The sequence below is a fragment of the Diabrotica undecimpunctata genome, chromosome 10 (assembly GCF_040954645.1).
Source record: "Diabrotica undecimpunctata isolate CICGRU chromosome 10, icDiaUnde3, whole genome shotgun sequence".
In the NCBI taxonomy this organism is placed as follows: Eukaryota; Metazoa; Arthropoda; class Insecta; order Coleoptera; family Chrysomelidae; genus Diabrotica; species Diabrotica undecimpunctata.
Genome location: NC_092812.1, coordinates 12,960,888 through 12,975,476, shown reverse-complemented (window position 1 = coordinate 12,975,476; position 14,589 = coordinate 12,960,888). Strand labels below are relative to the sequence as shown.

General features: G+C 31.0%; 1 protein-coding gene across 1 annotated transcript in view; it reads right to left on the bottom strand.

Annotated features, from left to right (window-relative positions):
* Positions 1-13,938, bottom strand: part of LOC140452340 (lachesin-like) — a 985,903-nt gene extending 971,965 nt beyond the window's left edge. Inside the window, exon 1 of the mRNA XM_072546526.1 lies at positions 13,831-13,938. The gene's annotated coding sequence lies outside the window, so the exon portion shown is untranslated. The remainder of the gene's footprint in view (positions 1-13,830) is intronic.
* Positions 13,939-14,589: the final 651 nt, after the last annotated feature.

The following is a 14,589-nucleotide window of genomic DNA, read 5'->3' as shown; positions in this document are numbered from 1 at the left end:
CCACTCTTGAACAGTGTAGTCTTTCCTATTTTTATTATTTCATTTCCCAGTTGTTTCGTTTCTTGCAGAGCAAGGATATCTATTGTATATTTTTGCATAATTCGGTCTTAATTTCCTAAAACTCCCTGCTCATAAGTACCTCTCGCATTCCAAGTCCAAATTTTTATTATATCCTTGGATTGTTGCCTTTCTTTTGTGTTTATTTTTCCGTTTTTCATGGTCGTATTCCTTTGACTTGCCGTTTCGGTATCATATCTCCCTGGTTATTTTTCTTCTACTACTTTTTTGTCAATTTTTCTTAGGTAGATCTTTTAGTTGTTGTTCCATATCCATTCGTTCCCATTCACGAACAACTTCTTATAGCCTATTTTTGTCTGTTTATACAATGACTATAGTTATGTTATATACTGTTTATATATAACATAAAAAAGAATATTTTTAAAGCGAAGATTCTATACTGGCATTGTATTACTTTTATTCTCTACCGTAAAATGCTCCGACAAGCGTCACGATATAGCGTCGTTACGGGTAGCGTTATAAAATAGAGGTTTTTGACATCGATTTACTACTCTCGATCAATTCGTTTCTAGTCGTCATACATTTACTCTAAGCAACTTTAAATTAAAAATAGCATGAAAAATAACTAATAATAATATATAGACATTAAATGAGACGTAAAAAATTAAAAGAGTATCTGTCACTAACAGATTCGATTCGTAACGATTTTCAACATTTAATAAAATATAAATGTCATCCGATTATTCTCGTTTTAAAATAAATTTCATATAAATAATTATTATTTTTAAACATAATATTTAGTTTATATATATATAATAATAAAATTTACTATATAATGATATTTATATGTTACTAGCTGAACAATAGAAAATAAAAGCAAAAAGAACACTCAAACATATTATGCATGAAAAAATTTAAATTAATTTAATAAATTTCTTTCTGATAAAAATATTTTTATTTTCTTGAGTTAAATAAATATACAACGATGACGGTTTTCCGACACGCTAATACTTGCCCATATGTGAAACATGAAAATTCTAATTAATTCTTGAATCTTCCAACGGTTTACTTTGTGATTTGTTTATTGTCATTGCAGAAATCAAAAGCACAGGAAATTGTAAACGTTTAAAATTAAATAGTAAGTTTGTTGAAATCGTTAGTATACACGAAATTAAGACATCATCTTTTTATTTGATGATCGTTGTCGCAATGACATTATTTATTAGCCTTTTCACAGTCCGACTCACAGTCCGTCTAATTCCATTGCACTGTCGAGGTTGATTATTGTTACGCAGCATAATGACAACTTAATATACTCTTAATTGTAAATTGTTAGATAGGAGTCCTCTTTACGGAATAGACGAAGGCATCCTTCTAAATGGTGAGAGTAAACAATGTTAGATATGCCGACGACACCATGGTGATAGCAGATAGTTTAGAGGGACTTCACAGAGGCTAATGGACAGAATAAAGGAGTACAGTCAACAGTACGGACTAAACATTAATACCCACAAAACGAAACAAATGATTATCAGCAAGGAGAATATAAATGGGGCTCAACTTTACATTAATGGGACGCAGATAGAGCGAGTAAAACAGTATTGCTACCTGGGAACTATTATAAACGACCAGTGGAGCAATGTACAGGAAATAAAGTGCCGCATAGGAAAGGCAAGAACGGTCTTTAACAAAATGAGCGCCATCTTCAAAAGTCACAACATATCCCTAGATACAAAAATGAGACATTTGAGATGCTATGTTTTCTCTGTGTTGTTGTACGGGGCGGAGGCATGGACGCTTACAGACACCACTATTAAAAAACTTGAAGCATTTGAGATCTGGCTTTATAGAAGAATGCTGAGAATATCATGGACAGCAAGGATCACGAACAAGGAAGTTCTAGAAAAAATGAAGAAGGAACCAGAGATTGTGTTTACAATCAAACGCATAAAATTGCAATATCTGGGACACGTTATAAGAAATCCGCACCGTTACTCCCTGCTGCAGTCTATATTGCAAGGTAAAGTCAAAGGTAACCGAGGACCCGGTAGAAGGAGAATCTCATGGCTGCGGAATTTAAGAACATGGTTTAAGAAAACCTCAACGGAGCTGTTTCGAGCCGCAGCGAGCAAGGTCATGATTGCCAATATGATTTCCAACATCCGAAACGGATAGGAACCAGAAGAAGAAGAAGAAGAAGATAGGAGTCCAAGAAATTCAGATAAATTCAAAAACTCTGTGGGATAGTTGAGTACGTCATTCAGATTTATAACTGTGTCAACTGTTTTGAATGAAAACAACTTTCATAGAAGAAAATTCAGAATAGTATACTCAACTGAATATACATATAAAATTTCATAAAAATCTGTCAGGCTGTTTCGAAGCAGTGTAGCAACTAACTATGTGACACTAATAACTCTGTTACACTAATTTCGCTATTCCAAATAAGAGTTGCAGATAGAAGGGTGAAAAGTAAGGGTTTTACGTATTGTTTAATGCAATATAACATCATAAAAAAATTAAAATAAAAAATTTTGTCCAAAAAATAAACAAAAATGTTTGGCATGGACCACCCTTAGGGGTATGAAAAATAGATCACAACCGATTCTCATACCTACCGAATATAAATATAAAATAATTGATGGATTCGACCGTTACTTGATGGAAATTCATTTTATGTAACAATAAAACACTGAAAACTTTGTTTTCAAAACTTCCACAAAATTTATTTTAAATTCTTATCACTACAGCTGTTTCGGCTAATTGCCTTTCTCAAGTGATCTGTTTTTGGCATGGGTTTACACTTTATAGTGTCTAATGAAATATGTTGAGGAGGGAAGAACTCTTTGTCTCAAGCTGGTCATTCAGAATTATATCTGTGTTTTTTAATTTATTGATTTCCATAGATTCTAACAAAGATAGCTCAAGGCCTTTATTTTGAATGTGTAGAATTTTAATTCTACAGATTCTACAGCCAAAAACAGATCACTTGAGAAAGGCAATTAGCCGAAACAGCTGTAGTGATAAGAATTTAAAATAAATTTTGTGGAGGTTTTGAAAACAAAGTTTTCAGTGTTTTATTGTTACATAAATATAAAATTTTATCAAAATCGGTGAAGCGGTTTCGAAGAAGTATGGCAACTAACTCTGTGACACGAATATGGATATTTAAAAATAGGTGTAAGTAATAGAAGGGTGGAAATTAAGAGCAATTGTATTGATTAATGCCACATCATAAAATAGTGAAAATAAAAATTTTTGTAAACAAAATAAAAAAAATGTTTGCGGTGAGCCACTCTTACCCTTTACGGGTAAGAAAAACGAATTACGAACGATTATCACACCAATCGAATATACATAAAAAATGTCATAAAAGACGGACAAGCCGTTTTGAAGAAGTATGGTAACGAACTCTTTTATATTAATAGATCAATTAAAAATAGGGGTTAGTAATATTAGGGTAAAAATTAAGAGAGGTATGTATTTTTTAATGCCACATTATAAACAATAAAAATAAAAAATTTTGTTTAAAAAATAAAACAAATGTTTGGGGTTGACCACGCTTATCACTTAGGAATATGAAAAATAGGTATATTACGACCAATTATCAGACCTATATAATATACCATGAAATTTTATAAAAATCAGTCACACCGTTTAGGAGAATTATTGCAACTAACTCTGTGACACTAATATGGCTATTAAACAATAGAGATAGAAGGGTGAAAATTAGGAGGTTGCGTGTATCGTTTAATGCCATATCATAAAAAAATAAAAATAAACAATTTTTTCCAAAAAATAAAAAGAAATGGTTGGGGTGAACCACTCTTACACCTCGTGGGACGACATATCATCAGGCCTAACAAACATAAATGTAAAAGTTCGTAGAAATTGGTACAGCCATTTCGGCGAAGTATCGCAACTAACATTTTGACACTAATATGGCTACTAAGAACTAGGGGGTTAGTAATACAGGGGTAAAAATTAAGGTTTGTATGTATTTTTTAATGCTACATCATGAAAAAATAACAATAAAAATTTTTATTTGCAAAATAAAAAAAGTTTGGATTGAACCACCTTTACCCCTTAGTTATGAAAAATAGAAAACAACGTATTTTTAAACCTATAGAATACACATGTAAAATTTCATAAAAATCAGTTTAACCATTTAGGAAAAGTATAGCAACTAAGTCTGTGAAACTTATAAAAAGGTATTAGTAATAGAGGGGTGAAAATTAAGTGCTATATATATATATTTTTAATGCTACATCATAAAAATATAAAAATAAAAAAATTTGTTTAAAAGATGAAAAAAAAAAAATGTTTGGATTGAATCACTCTTACCACTTATTAAAAATTTATAAAAACCTATTCTCAGACATACAGAAGACACCTGTAAAATTTCATTAAAATTGGACCAGTCGTTTCGAAGGTTTAACATAGCAACAACACACGGTGTTCCCAAGCGGTCACCCATCCAAGTTTTAACCACAACCGACAGTGCTTCCACTTTGACAATAATAACTTCGTGGTTCCTAGATTTTATGCTCTGCCAAAGATACATAAACTCATTTTATCAATTAGACCACATAAATTCTCCTAACAGTAACCTTTCTAAATTTTTTACAGAAATCTTAATCAAACAATATAATTTTTCCAATCAGTTTTGTATACAAGATTCTTTTCGCTTTAGTAATTCCATTAATAATCTTAATTTCCCTAATGGGTACAAAATCAATAGTTTTGACATAATTTCGTTGTTTACTTATTTACCATGACATAATATGGTACTGTTAAGTGTTGAGATGCATTGAAATTTAATATCAAAGATTTGTAAACTTGACTTACAAACGTTTAAAAGTGTTTTGGAATTCACATTTAATTTAAATATTTTAATATTCCAAGACTCTACATATAAACAAATCCACGGTACACAGATGTGTTCAAAGATTTCCCCGATAGTTAGTAATTTTGTCTTAGACGACCTGTTTAGTGATATAAGAAAGAAAATTGACTTTCCAATTCCTTTTATAAAGAGGTTCGTTAACGATTTAATCTTGGCTTTATCATCCGAAAAAATTGAGGATACTTTATCTATTTTTAATAGCTAGAATTAAAATATCCAATTTACTTACGAAAAAAAGGTATACATTGCTTACTTTTCTTAGATTTATTAGTTCACCTAGATCCTAATAATATACTTCGCACTTAACCTTTGTGTCTATACCCAGGTATAACCTGGATTGGTAATTGTTATTTCAGGGGTTTATTATATAAATTAATTTTTAGCACTAATAATAATATAACGCTGCAGGTAGATATCATTCAACAACGAGAAGAGTAGAAGTTATCATGTTTTTATTTTTCAAGAAGAAAAAGTTTTGGAAAGTGAAAATAATTAACGTAAAAGATAATTTATATAAATGGTTTGGATAAAAATATCAATTTGTATTAAGAGATCTGACATTGAAAATATAATGACCATTTACAATAATTTTTTTTAATTAATTAATCATAAAATTTAAATGTAACAAAAAAAAAATAGTTTTTTTTCACGATCTGTCCGTATTTGATTTTTAATTCATTGTTGTACCAATTTTACCTAGAGACTTTTATGTCTTTTTATCATTTTGCTATAGATGTTTTTTTAGAATTATTTTATCAGTCAAACGACTTTAAGTGATGTCAAATTAATATAAGATAATTATTTCGTCAAAATTATAATTATTAATAGTGTAGTTTGACTTGCTTAATTTTTATGTTATTTAAATTCTTCATGTTTATCGAAGTTAATGTATCAATTAGTAACCACGAGCAGAAAGTTTTTTTTTGTTTATATAAGTTTTGTCTAAATGATAACTTTCACTTTTAAATTATATTCAAAAATGAAATAAAAAAGCTTGACTAAGCTCAAAGCATTTTACTGTAGCACAAAATAATTTGACTGCATTCGATAAGAATAAAAACAGTATATATATATATTTATATATATATATATATATATATATATATATATATATATATATATATATATATATACCAACCCGACCTGAGGCAGCGTGGTAAGGTATGCCTCGCGACCCCTTATGAATCATTGAAATAAGGGAGGCTGCACCGTAATTGGAAACGGTTGATAAAGCTGCACATGATGATGATGATGATATATATATATATATATATATATATATATATATATATATATGTATGAATCAACACGAAGTCAAGAGACGTCTGTTCGATAGCGAATTAGGTGGACCGCAAATTATTCAAAGCCTCTTACTAAAGGCTATTGAACGATAATAGAAATAACATAGAGAAAAGACGTTAAAATGATAGATTGCATTTCATTTTAATTTGAATTCCACAATTGTTCTACACGTGTTTCGAGTTACATCAACCCTCATCAGAAGTACTTGTGAAGGTCCGAACTGTAATGAAAATATGTAATGAAATATATTAAATATATTTATATATAGTTCGTATTCCCAGAAATGGGAACAAATGAAAAAATGAACTTCTACTTCATACATTATCTTTATTTATTCCCTAAAACAAAAAAAATCTCCTGGCATAGAAAACATTTCCGCTGATCTGTTAAAGATAATTTCTAATTATGTTGTTGATCCGATAACTTATTTAATAAATAAAATATTTGAATATGGTACGGTCCTGAACAACTTAAAAAAGCTGTAATTATACATTTAGTTAAAGAAAATGATACAAAATGTAGGTATGCAAAGTTATCGTCCTATTACCAGTCTTGCAAAAATCTTTGAAAAGGCCTTAGCCGAACGCGTAAATCAATATCTTACAAACTTTAACATGCTATATCCAAATCAATTTAGTTTTAAGAAGAGATATTCCACTTCAGATGCTATAACGTCCGCTACTGATTATTTATATAAAATGCTGGATAATGGCTTTTCTACTTTAGCGATATTTTTGGATCTAGCTTAGGCATTTGACACTGTTAGTAATCAGCAGTTGTTATGTGCCTTGGATGATCTTGGAATAAGAGGCATACTGTACTTACTATTTCAAAATTATTTAAAAAATGGATAGCAAATTCTTAAAATTAATAACAAAGTAAGTGCTGAAAATATCATTGAGTATGGTTTGCCTTAAGGTACTGGTTTACGTCCTTTACTGTTTTCAATATATATAAATGATCTAGCAGCAATGAAAATACATGAAAAGATTATTTGTTTTGCTGACGATACTGTTATACATAAAGGTTCTAGAATGACTAAATAGGAAATAACTGATAGTTAATACTGATAAAACTTATTTAATACCATTTTCAACATACAAAAATTATTCAGGTGAGAACGATTCGAATCTTTAGTGAGGTTGGACGTATTTAATTACCAGTCTAATCGCACCTAGTTTTTGCGCTTTTATTTATATCCACTTATAACTTAAAGTGTTGTGTTATTATAAATAAAAATTAGTTAAATTAGTAAAAAATCTCCAACTTATTGGAGAAAATCTGTAAGTAATTTAAATCTAATTAGATACTTACTTCAAAACAAGTTCATATTATTTACATTACCTGATGTCATTAAACAACGAAAATGGATGATGTTAATAGTCCAGGGGCGTCGAGGCCCCATACGTTATAGACATCATATAAAACTTCTTCATATTCTGCAGCAATAATCAATTCAACTCCAAAATTCCCATCCAAGAAACAAGCTATTTTATATAATGCTCTGGAAAACGCCAAACTTGAGGAATATCTACTTGCACTGGGAAAAATTATACGACCAAGATATATTATTTTTTCATCACGAATTTCAAATCACCGTATTTGTATTTACCTAGCTAGTGAAGAATTAGTAGAAACTGTCATGAATGCTGACAACGGCAGAATAACTATCAATCAACAAATAATTTATGCTCGACGTTTAATTACACCAAATGAAAGATTACTGATCTCTAAGTTTTGCCCTAGTATTCCTCACACTTTCATAGAATCTGAACTTAAAAAGTTAGGCCTCAATTTATTAACTTCAATTAATTTTTTACGAATAGATACAACAAACCCAGAATATAGACATATACTGAGCTTTCGAAGACATACACGTATCTCTCCTTTGAAAGATACATTAATTCATCCCTCACTTTATAAAAACAGATGTTTTACTATTGTAAACAATCTGACCATTTTGTATCATTATCATTATACAGTAGTTAATAATCTTCCACATGACGTCCCGATCACATCAGCATCTCCAGCAAATTTCTTTTACTTACAATCATCGACTATACCTTCTTTATTAACTATACCAATATTAACTGCATCCCAAATATCACCCTCAACATCATTCCCAAGTTCTCAAACTACATGCACAGATACAAATATAAAAACTACCCAGTTATCATTAACACCTAACGTTTTACAACCTCATACATCAATCCCAAACTCTTCCTCAACACTTGCATGCCCTATCAATAGCATAATAATAGATACCACTGATACACTTAAAATAACTAATACACCTAGTGAAGAAGTAAACACAGCTAAGCGCAACCTAGATGAAATTTTAACCCCACCTTTACAAGAACCTAAAGAAAATTTTACAAAACCAATATAAAAACTTAAAAAATCCAAAACTAGTGAAAATTCTGAGAATATTACTAACAGTATGGAACCCGTAAAAGATTTTATTACTACTAAACTTATAACACCGATATTAAATTTTGAACAACTAACTGATTGTTTTGAAAATGCTTTAGGATCTCCAGATAAATTGAGTCTATCTAAAACTTATACAGAAGACACATTAGGCTTAATTAATTTGTTAAAAGAAATCTATCTCCAAATTATATTAAAAAAATGAAATCGCGAAGTACTAAAATAATTAATTCAATTACTCGATAACTAAAACCTCAGCTCGATAGCGACTTCTCCATAGAACCTTCTATATAGGCTCACATTCAAGTCTATTCTATAGTGGAATTTGAACGGTTATTATACCCGTTTAGAAATGTTACAATTAATAATTGCTCAAAATTCTCCTTCTAAAAATTGTCTACAAGAAAATTTTAAAAATAACAAAATTCATAATTTGAGAAATTATACAAGCGTATCTAAAATAAGGCAAAATCAAGAATATGCCAGTAGTGGATTTTCAATTTTTATCGAGAATTCCTATGAATATTGCAGTATTTATCTAATAACAAATCTAGAAGCTGTAGCGGTGTGCTTAGTAGGTCCACTAAAAAATAACATCTGCAGTCTTTACATCGGTCCTAATTCTGATCCAAGTATACCAGACATTTCTAATCTTTTATGTCAGATTCCTACACCTAGAATTATACTGGGAGATTTTAATGCAAATCATTCATTACGGGGCTCAAAAAATTGACAAAAATGGAAAGAAAAATAGAAACTATCCTAAATAATCTCAATTTAAATCTACTTAATGACGGCAGGAATACTCGATATAATGCAGCAACAAGAGAGTTTTCAGCAATTGATTTGTCAATTTGTGAACCAAACTTGCAACCTAGTTTATCGTGGGACGCTTTACCTGATCTATATGGACGTGATCACTTTCCCATCTTAGTTAACAATCTGTTGTACCATAAGCACAATACACACATCACCAAATGGTCCTTAAATAAAGCCAATTGGACAGCGTTCTCAACATTGATCTTCAGCAGCTATAGATCTTAGAGAAATGTTAGACTCAGAACAAGATATTAACGAGAAAACATCCTTTTTAAATAAAGTCATCATTGATGCAGCAAATAAATCCATTGGAAAAACAGCTTTTCATCCAAAACATTCATCTGTACCGTGGTGTAACGATGAGTGCAAAAGGCAATAAGACAATCTAAATTGGCATTTAATAGATATAAACGATATTAAACTACTGAAAATCATATGGAATTTAAAAGAATAAGAGATAAATGTAGATTTATTATTAAAAAAGCAAGCAAGAGTCATGGCAAAAGTTTGTTTCAGAAATCAATAGATCTACTTCAATTGGACAAATCTGGAACATGATTAGAAGTATATCTGGAAAAAATTGCAACTTTTTCATTTTATATGGATTAATAAGGTATTCCATACACATATGGCACTCGTCAATCATAGTTCCAATACACAAACCAGCTAAACCTTAATTTGAAGCAGAATTCTATAGACCAATCTCTCTCACGAATGCAATGTGTAAGTTGATAGAAAAGATCATTGCCAATCGACTCATGTGGTATATTGAACATAAACATCTTACTAAATAGATCAACATTAGATAAGTTAATATCATTAGAATCAGAAATTCACAAAGCATTTATATGCAATCAAGAATGTTTAGCCATATTTATTGATGTAAAAAAGGCTTCTGATGCAGTATGGCGCTATGATATTTTAACTAAACTCCACAATTAGAAGATTGACGGTAACATGTTTGCTTTTATTTCAAACTTTCTACGGCAACGATATTTCCAAGTTCCAATCAATAACCATTTGTCTGAATCTAAATTACAGAAAAATGGAATTCCACAGGGCTCAAATCTCAGCGTAGCGCTATTTTTAATTGCTATTAACAATGTTGTGTGGCACAATTAAACTTTTTTGTATGCTAATGTTCTGGTAATTCTAGCAAGAAATAAAAACATATTATCTGCTCATAATCGTATCACTGCAGTTCTTAAGTCAATAGAATCGTGGTCTAACAATATTAGGCTCCAGTTTTCCACCACAAAACAAAAGCTATACATTTTTCACGAAAATCGAGTCCACAAAAACTCCCAAATCTATTTTTATACCATTCTCCTATAAAATATACAAAAGAAATAAAATTTCTAGGGATGCAACTGGACTCAAAATTAAGTTGGATAAGTCATATACACTTGCTAAGACTATCGTGCCAAGCTGGACTAAACATTATGAAATCTGTATCACATAAAAATTGGAGAGCAGACTTTTCAACTCTAATAAATTTATATAGAGCTTTAATTAGATCAAAACTGGACTACGGATGTCTTGTGTATAATAACGCAAACCAAGCATTGCTCAAAACTTTGGATACTCTTCAGAGTTCAGCCGTTAGACTTGCTCTAGGAGCATATTGCACCAGTCCTGTGGACAGTCTACTCTGTGAAGCTGGAGAGCCACCCTTAAACCTAAGAAGAAAATACTTAACTCTATTGTATATCTCAAATATAAAATCGAACCCAAAAAATCCAGCTCTTAATCATGCTGTTGCTAACAGGTTCCAGGAGGTCTATCAAAAAAGAAATAGGGCTTCTGTACCTTTCTATGAACGAGCTAATAGATAGTTATCGGATTTTAATATTGAACTACCTACCATTTATCCTACCTGTGAAATAATCTTATGTTTTCTGTGGGTTGTTCTCTCTCCGCTTTGTAACCTTAAACTTACAGCATATAACAAAAATAACATGACACCCAATTTTTTTTAAACTTACTTTCTCCATGTTCTCACACAGTACAAATATTATCATTTTATATACACGGACACATCTAAGACTATAAATGGAGTAGGAGCATGCTTTGGGATATCACATGAACATTCCATCTATAAATTGTCTTCTAAGACAAGTATTTTTACAGCAGAACTATTTTTCAACCTTTATTCTAGAAAAAAAAACTTCCCAAATCTCTTATAGATGATATCTGATTCACTTAGTTGTCTGACATCAATTTCTCAGATTTATCCCTCTTATCTAACATTAAAGCAGATTAAGTTAATTTTATACCGTATATACCAAAACAATTTGACAGTAGCGATCCTCTTGGTACCGTCACATGTTGAAATAGATGATAACGAAAAGGCAGATAGTCTAGCTAGGTCCGCAGTAACCAATACAGCCGCATCAGTGGAAAATCTAACGGTGCATTTGGATTTAAAACCTTACTTAAAATCAAAATTGCACGATGTTTGGCAAAACCAATGGAATAGAAGCACGACTAAATTAATAGAAATAAAATCTTCCGTCCTTCCATGGAATTTCTGGCCTTCAAAGCGACAACCTCAAGTCCTAATAACACGTCTCAGATTAGGACACACTTCTAAACACATGAATACTTGTTGAAGAGAGAAGGGGAACCAGTGTGTTTTATTTGTGAATGTAAAGTGGCAGTGAAGCACATTTTGATTGACTATCCAATATACTCTGTTGAAAGACTATATCACCACATTCCAAAAACATTAAAAGAACTTCTAGGAGAATCTAAATACGTAACTGACTTGATAGAATTCTTGAAATCTATGAAACTTTTTTAATAAAATTTAAGAAAATACATCAATAATTATTTATTTAGCGTATGGCTACATCACAGGTTCATATATATACATATATATATATATATATATATATATATATATATATATATATATATATATATATATATATATATATATAAATTATATAAATTACAAACAACATAAATACAAAAATATTATTCTACAAACAAACATCTAGATTATAAATATATTCGATTGACTCTTTTGTAGCAACCAGGAAATCCGAAGGGTTGCCGTTATAGGATCTTATCGGGCATTCCTCTACCATGTGTTTTACTGTTTGCCTTTCGGCGCCGCAGTCGCAATTTGGTGATTGTATTTTTCCCCATCTAAAAACTGAGTAGGAACATCTGTCACAGTTCGTCCTTATTCTATTGAGTGTGGTCCAAATTCGTCTCGGTTGGTTGAAGCCCTCAGGTTTGCTTGTAATACATGGCATGTTCCAGTTAGCTGGTGCAGCGTTATTCTCCCATTGTTCTCTCCACCGTTCAGTTACATTAAAGTTTTGATCTACTAGCCTTTTTCCTGTTTTTAGAGGCGGGTGTCTTGAACGGAGCCTATTTATGTCTCTGGCGGAAGTTCCGACATGGGAGCGGAGCTCAGGATCAGTATTGATTTTTGTAAATTCTCTGACATGTTCCCGGCGAATGGGTGGTGGAGCTATATGACTTAAAGCTGGTAACCAGTAAGTGGACGTGGCTTTGATTGTGCCCGATATAGTTCGCATGGATTGGTTGAGTTGGACATCAACACGGTGAGTATGTGGACTGTTTATCCATACTGGTGCACAGTATTCCGCTACGGGGTATACCAGTCCTAATGCTGTCGATCTAAGTGTGGTTGCTGAGGAGCCCCATGTAGTGCCGCAGAGCTTTTGCAGGATGTTGTTACGAGTTCGAAGTTTTGCAGCAGTCTTAGTAAATACATCAATAATTAAAATATATATTGTATATATTATTATGTAATTGATATTTTGTATATGCCTATGTATGTCTTTATCACTTTTTGTATTTTTTTATGCTAATAACCTTAAGTGGTTGAAGGAAAATAAATAAAAAAAAAATAATTTACACGACTTCTTGGAATTATATCTAAGCTATAATAACGTGTACATTAAAATAAATAGGAAAAAATATATAAAATATTTAGGCGTTTATATTGATTGTCACCTGAAGTGGGATATACATATTGATATGGTATGTAAAATTCTAAGAATATTACTATACAGATTTATACATCTCAGCAATATCCTTAATTTACTTACTTAAAGATGGTATACTATTTTTTGATAGAGTCTCGTCTTAGATATACCATTATAGCATGGGGTGAAACATATGCTTCTCATTTGAATAAACTCGAAATACTACAAGGGAGTTTGTTGAAAATAATGCTAAAAAAATCTCGCTTATATTCATCAGAATTTCTTTATCAGCTAGCAGGTATTTTTAATTTTAGACAGTTATTTCTATTAAACGTAATTTTGCTTGCATACAAAAATATATATTTATTAAAATCAATAGATCATACTTACAGCACTAGAAGAAAAGTTCATGACTATATCCAAATTACTAGTGTTTATAATTCAATTGAAAAACACAATTTCACATACTTTATTCCCAGAATATTTAACTATTTATCCGAGATCTATAAAACCTACATGAGAAAAATCAACTCACGCGTAACGCTATCACCAGTGACACATCAGAGACAGAGTGTCGGAGTATTGCAGGCGATCTAAAAGTTTATTTTAAAATTAAGGTGTTAAGTGCGTGGAATCGGGAGCGGAATGACTCTAGTTCGAAACTCCGAACCATCAAAAGTGATATTTTTTCATGGAAGTCCACAGCCAGAAGTAGAAGATGCCAAACTATTATCACACGTATACGACTTGGACACTGTCGGTATACTCATGCCTATCTCTTCTCAAGTAGTGAACCTTCAAAATGCGAAACATGGAATACAGTAGACAGTATAAAGTACTTCTTGATAGGCTGTCCTAAATATGTAAATCAAAGACAGTCTTACAATTTGCCAAATAACCTGAAAGCACTCCTCAACAAAATTCTAGTTCCGAACAATTTATTAGGTTACCTAAAATCTATAAATATCTTACACAAAATTTAACTTAATTAATTGTTACAAATGTTTAATTGTTCACAAATTGTAATTAACTGTTACAATGATTGATTGTTGCAAATGTTAAATTTAATATTATTACAAATGTTACAGGAATGTCGCTAATAATCTTTGGGTGGATGCGACTTTGTTTCTTTAAATAATAAAAAAAAAT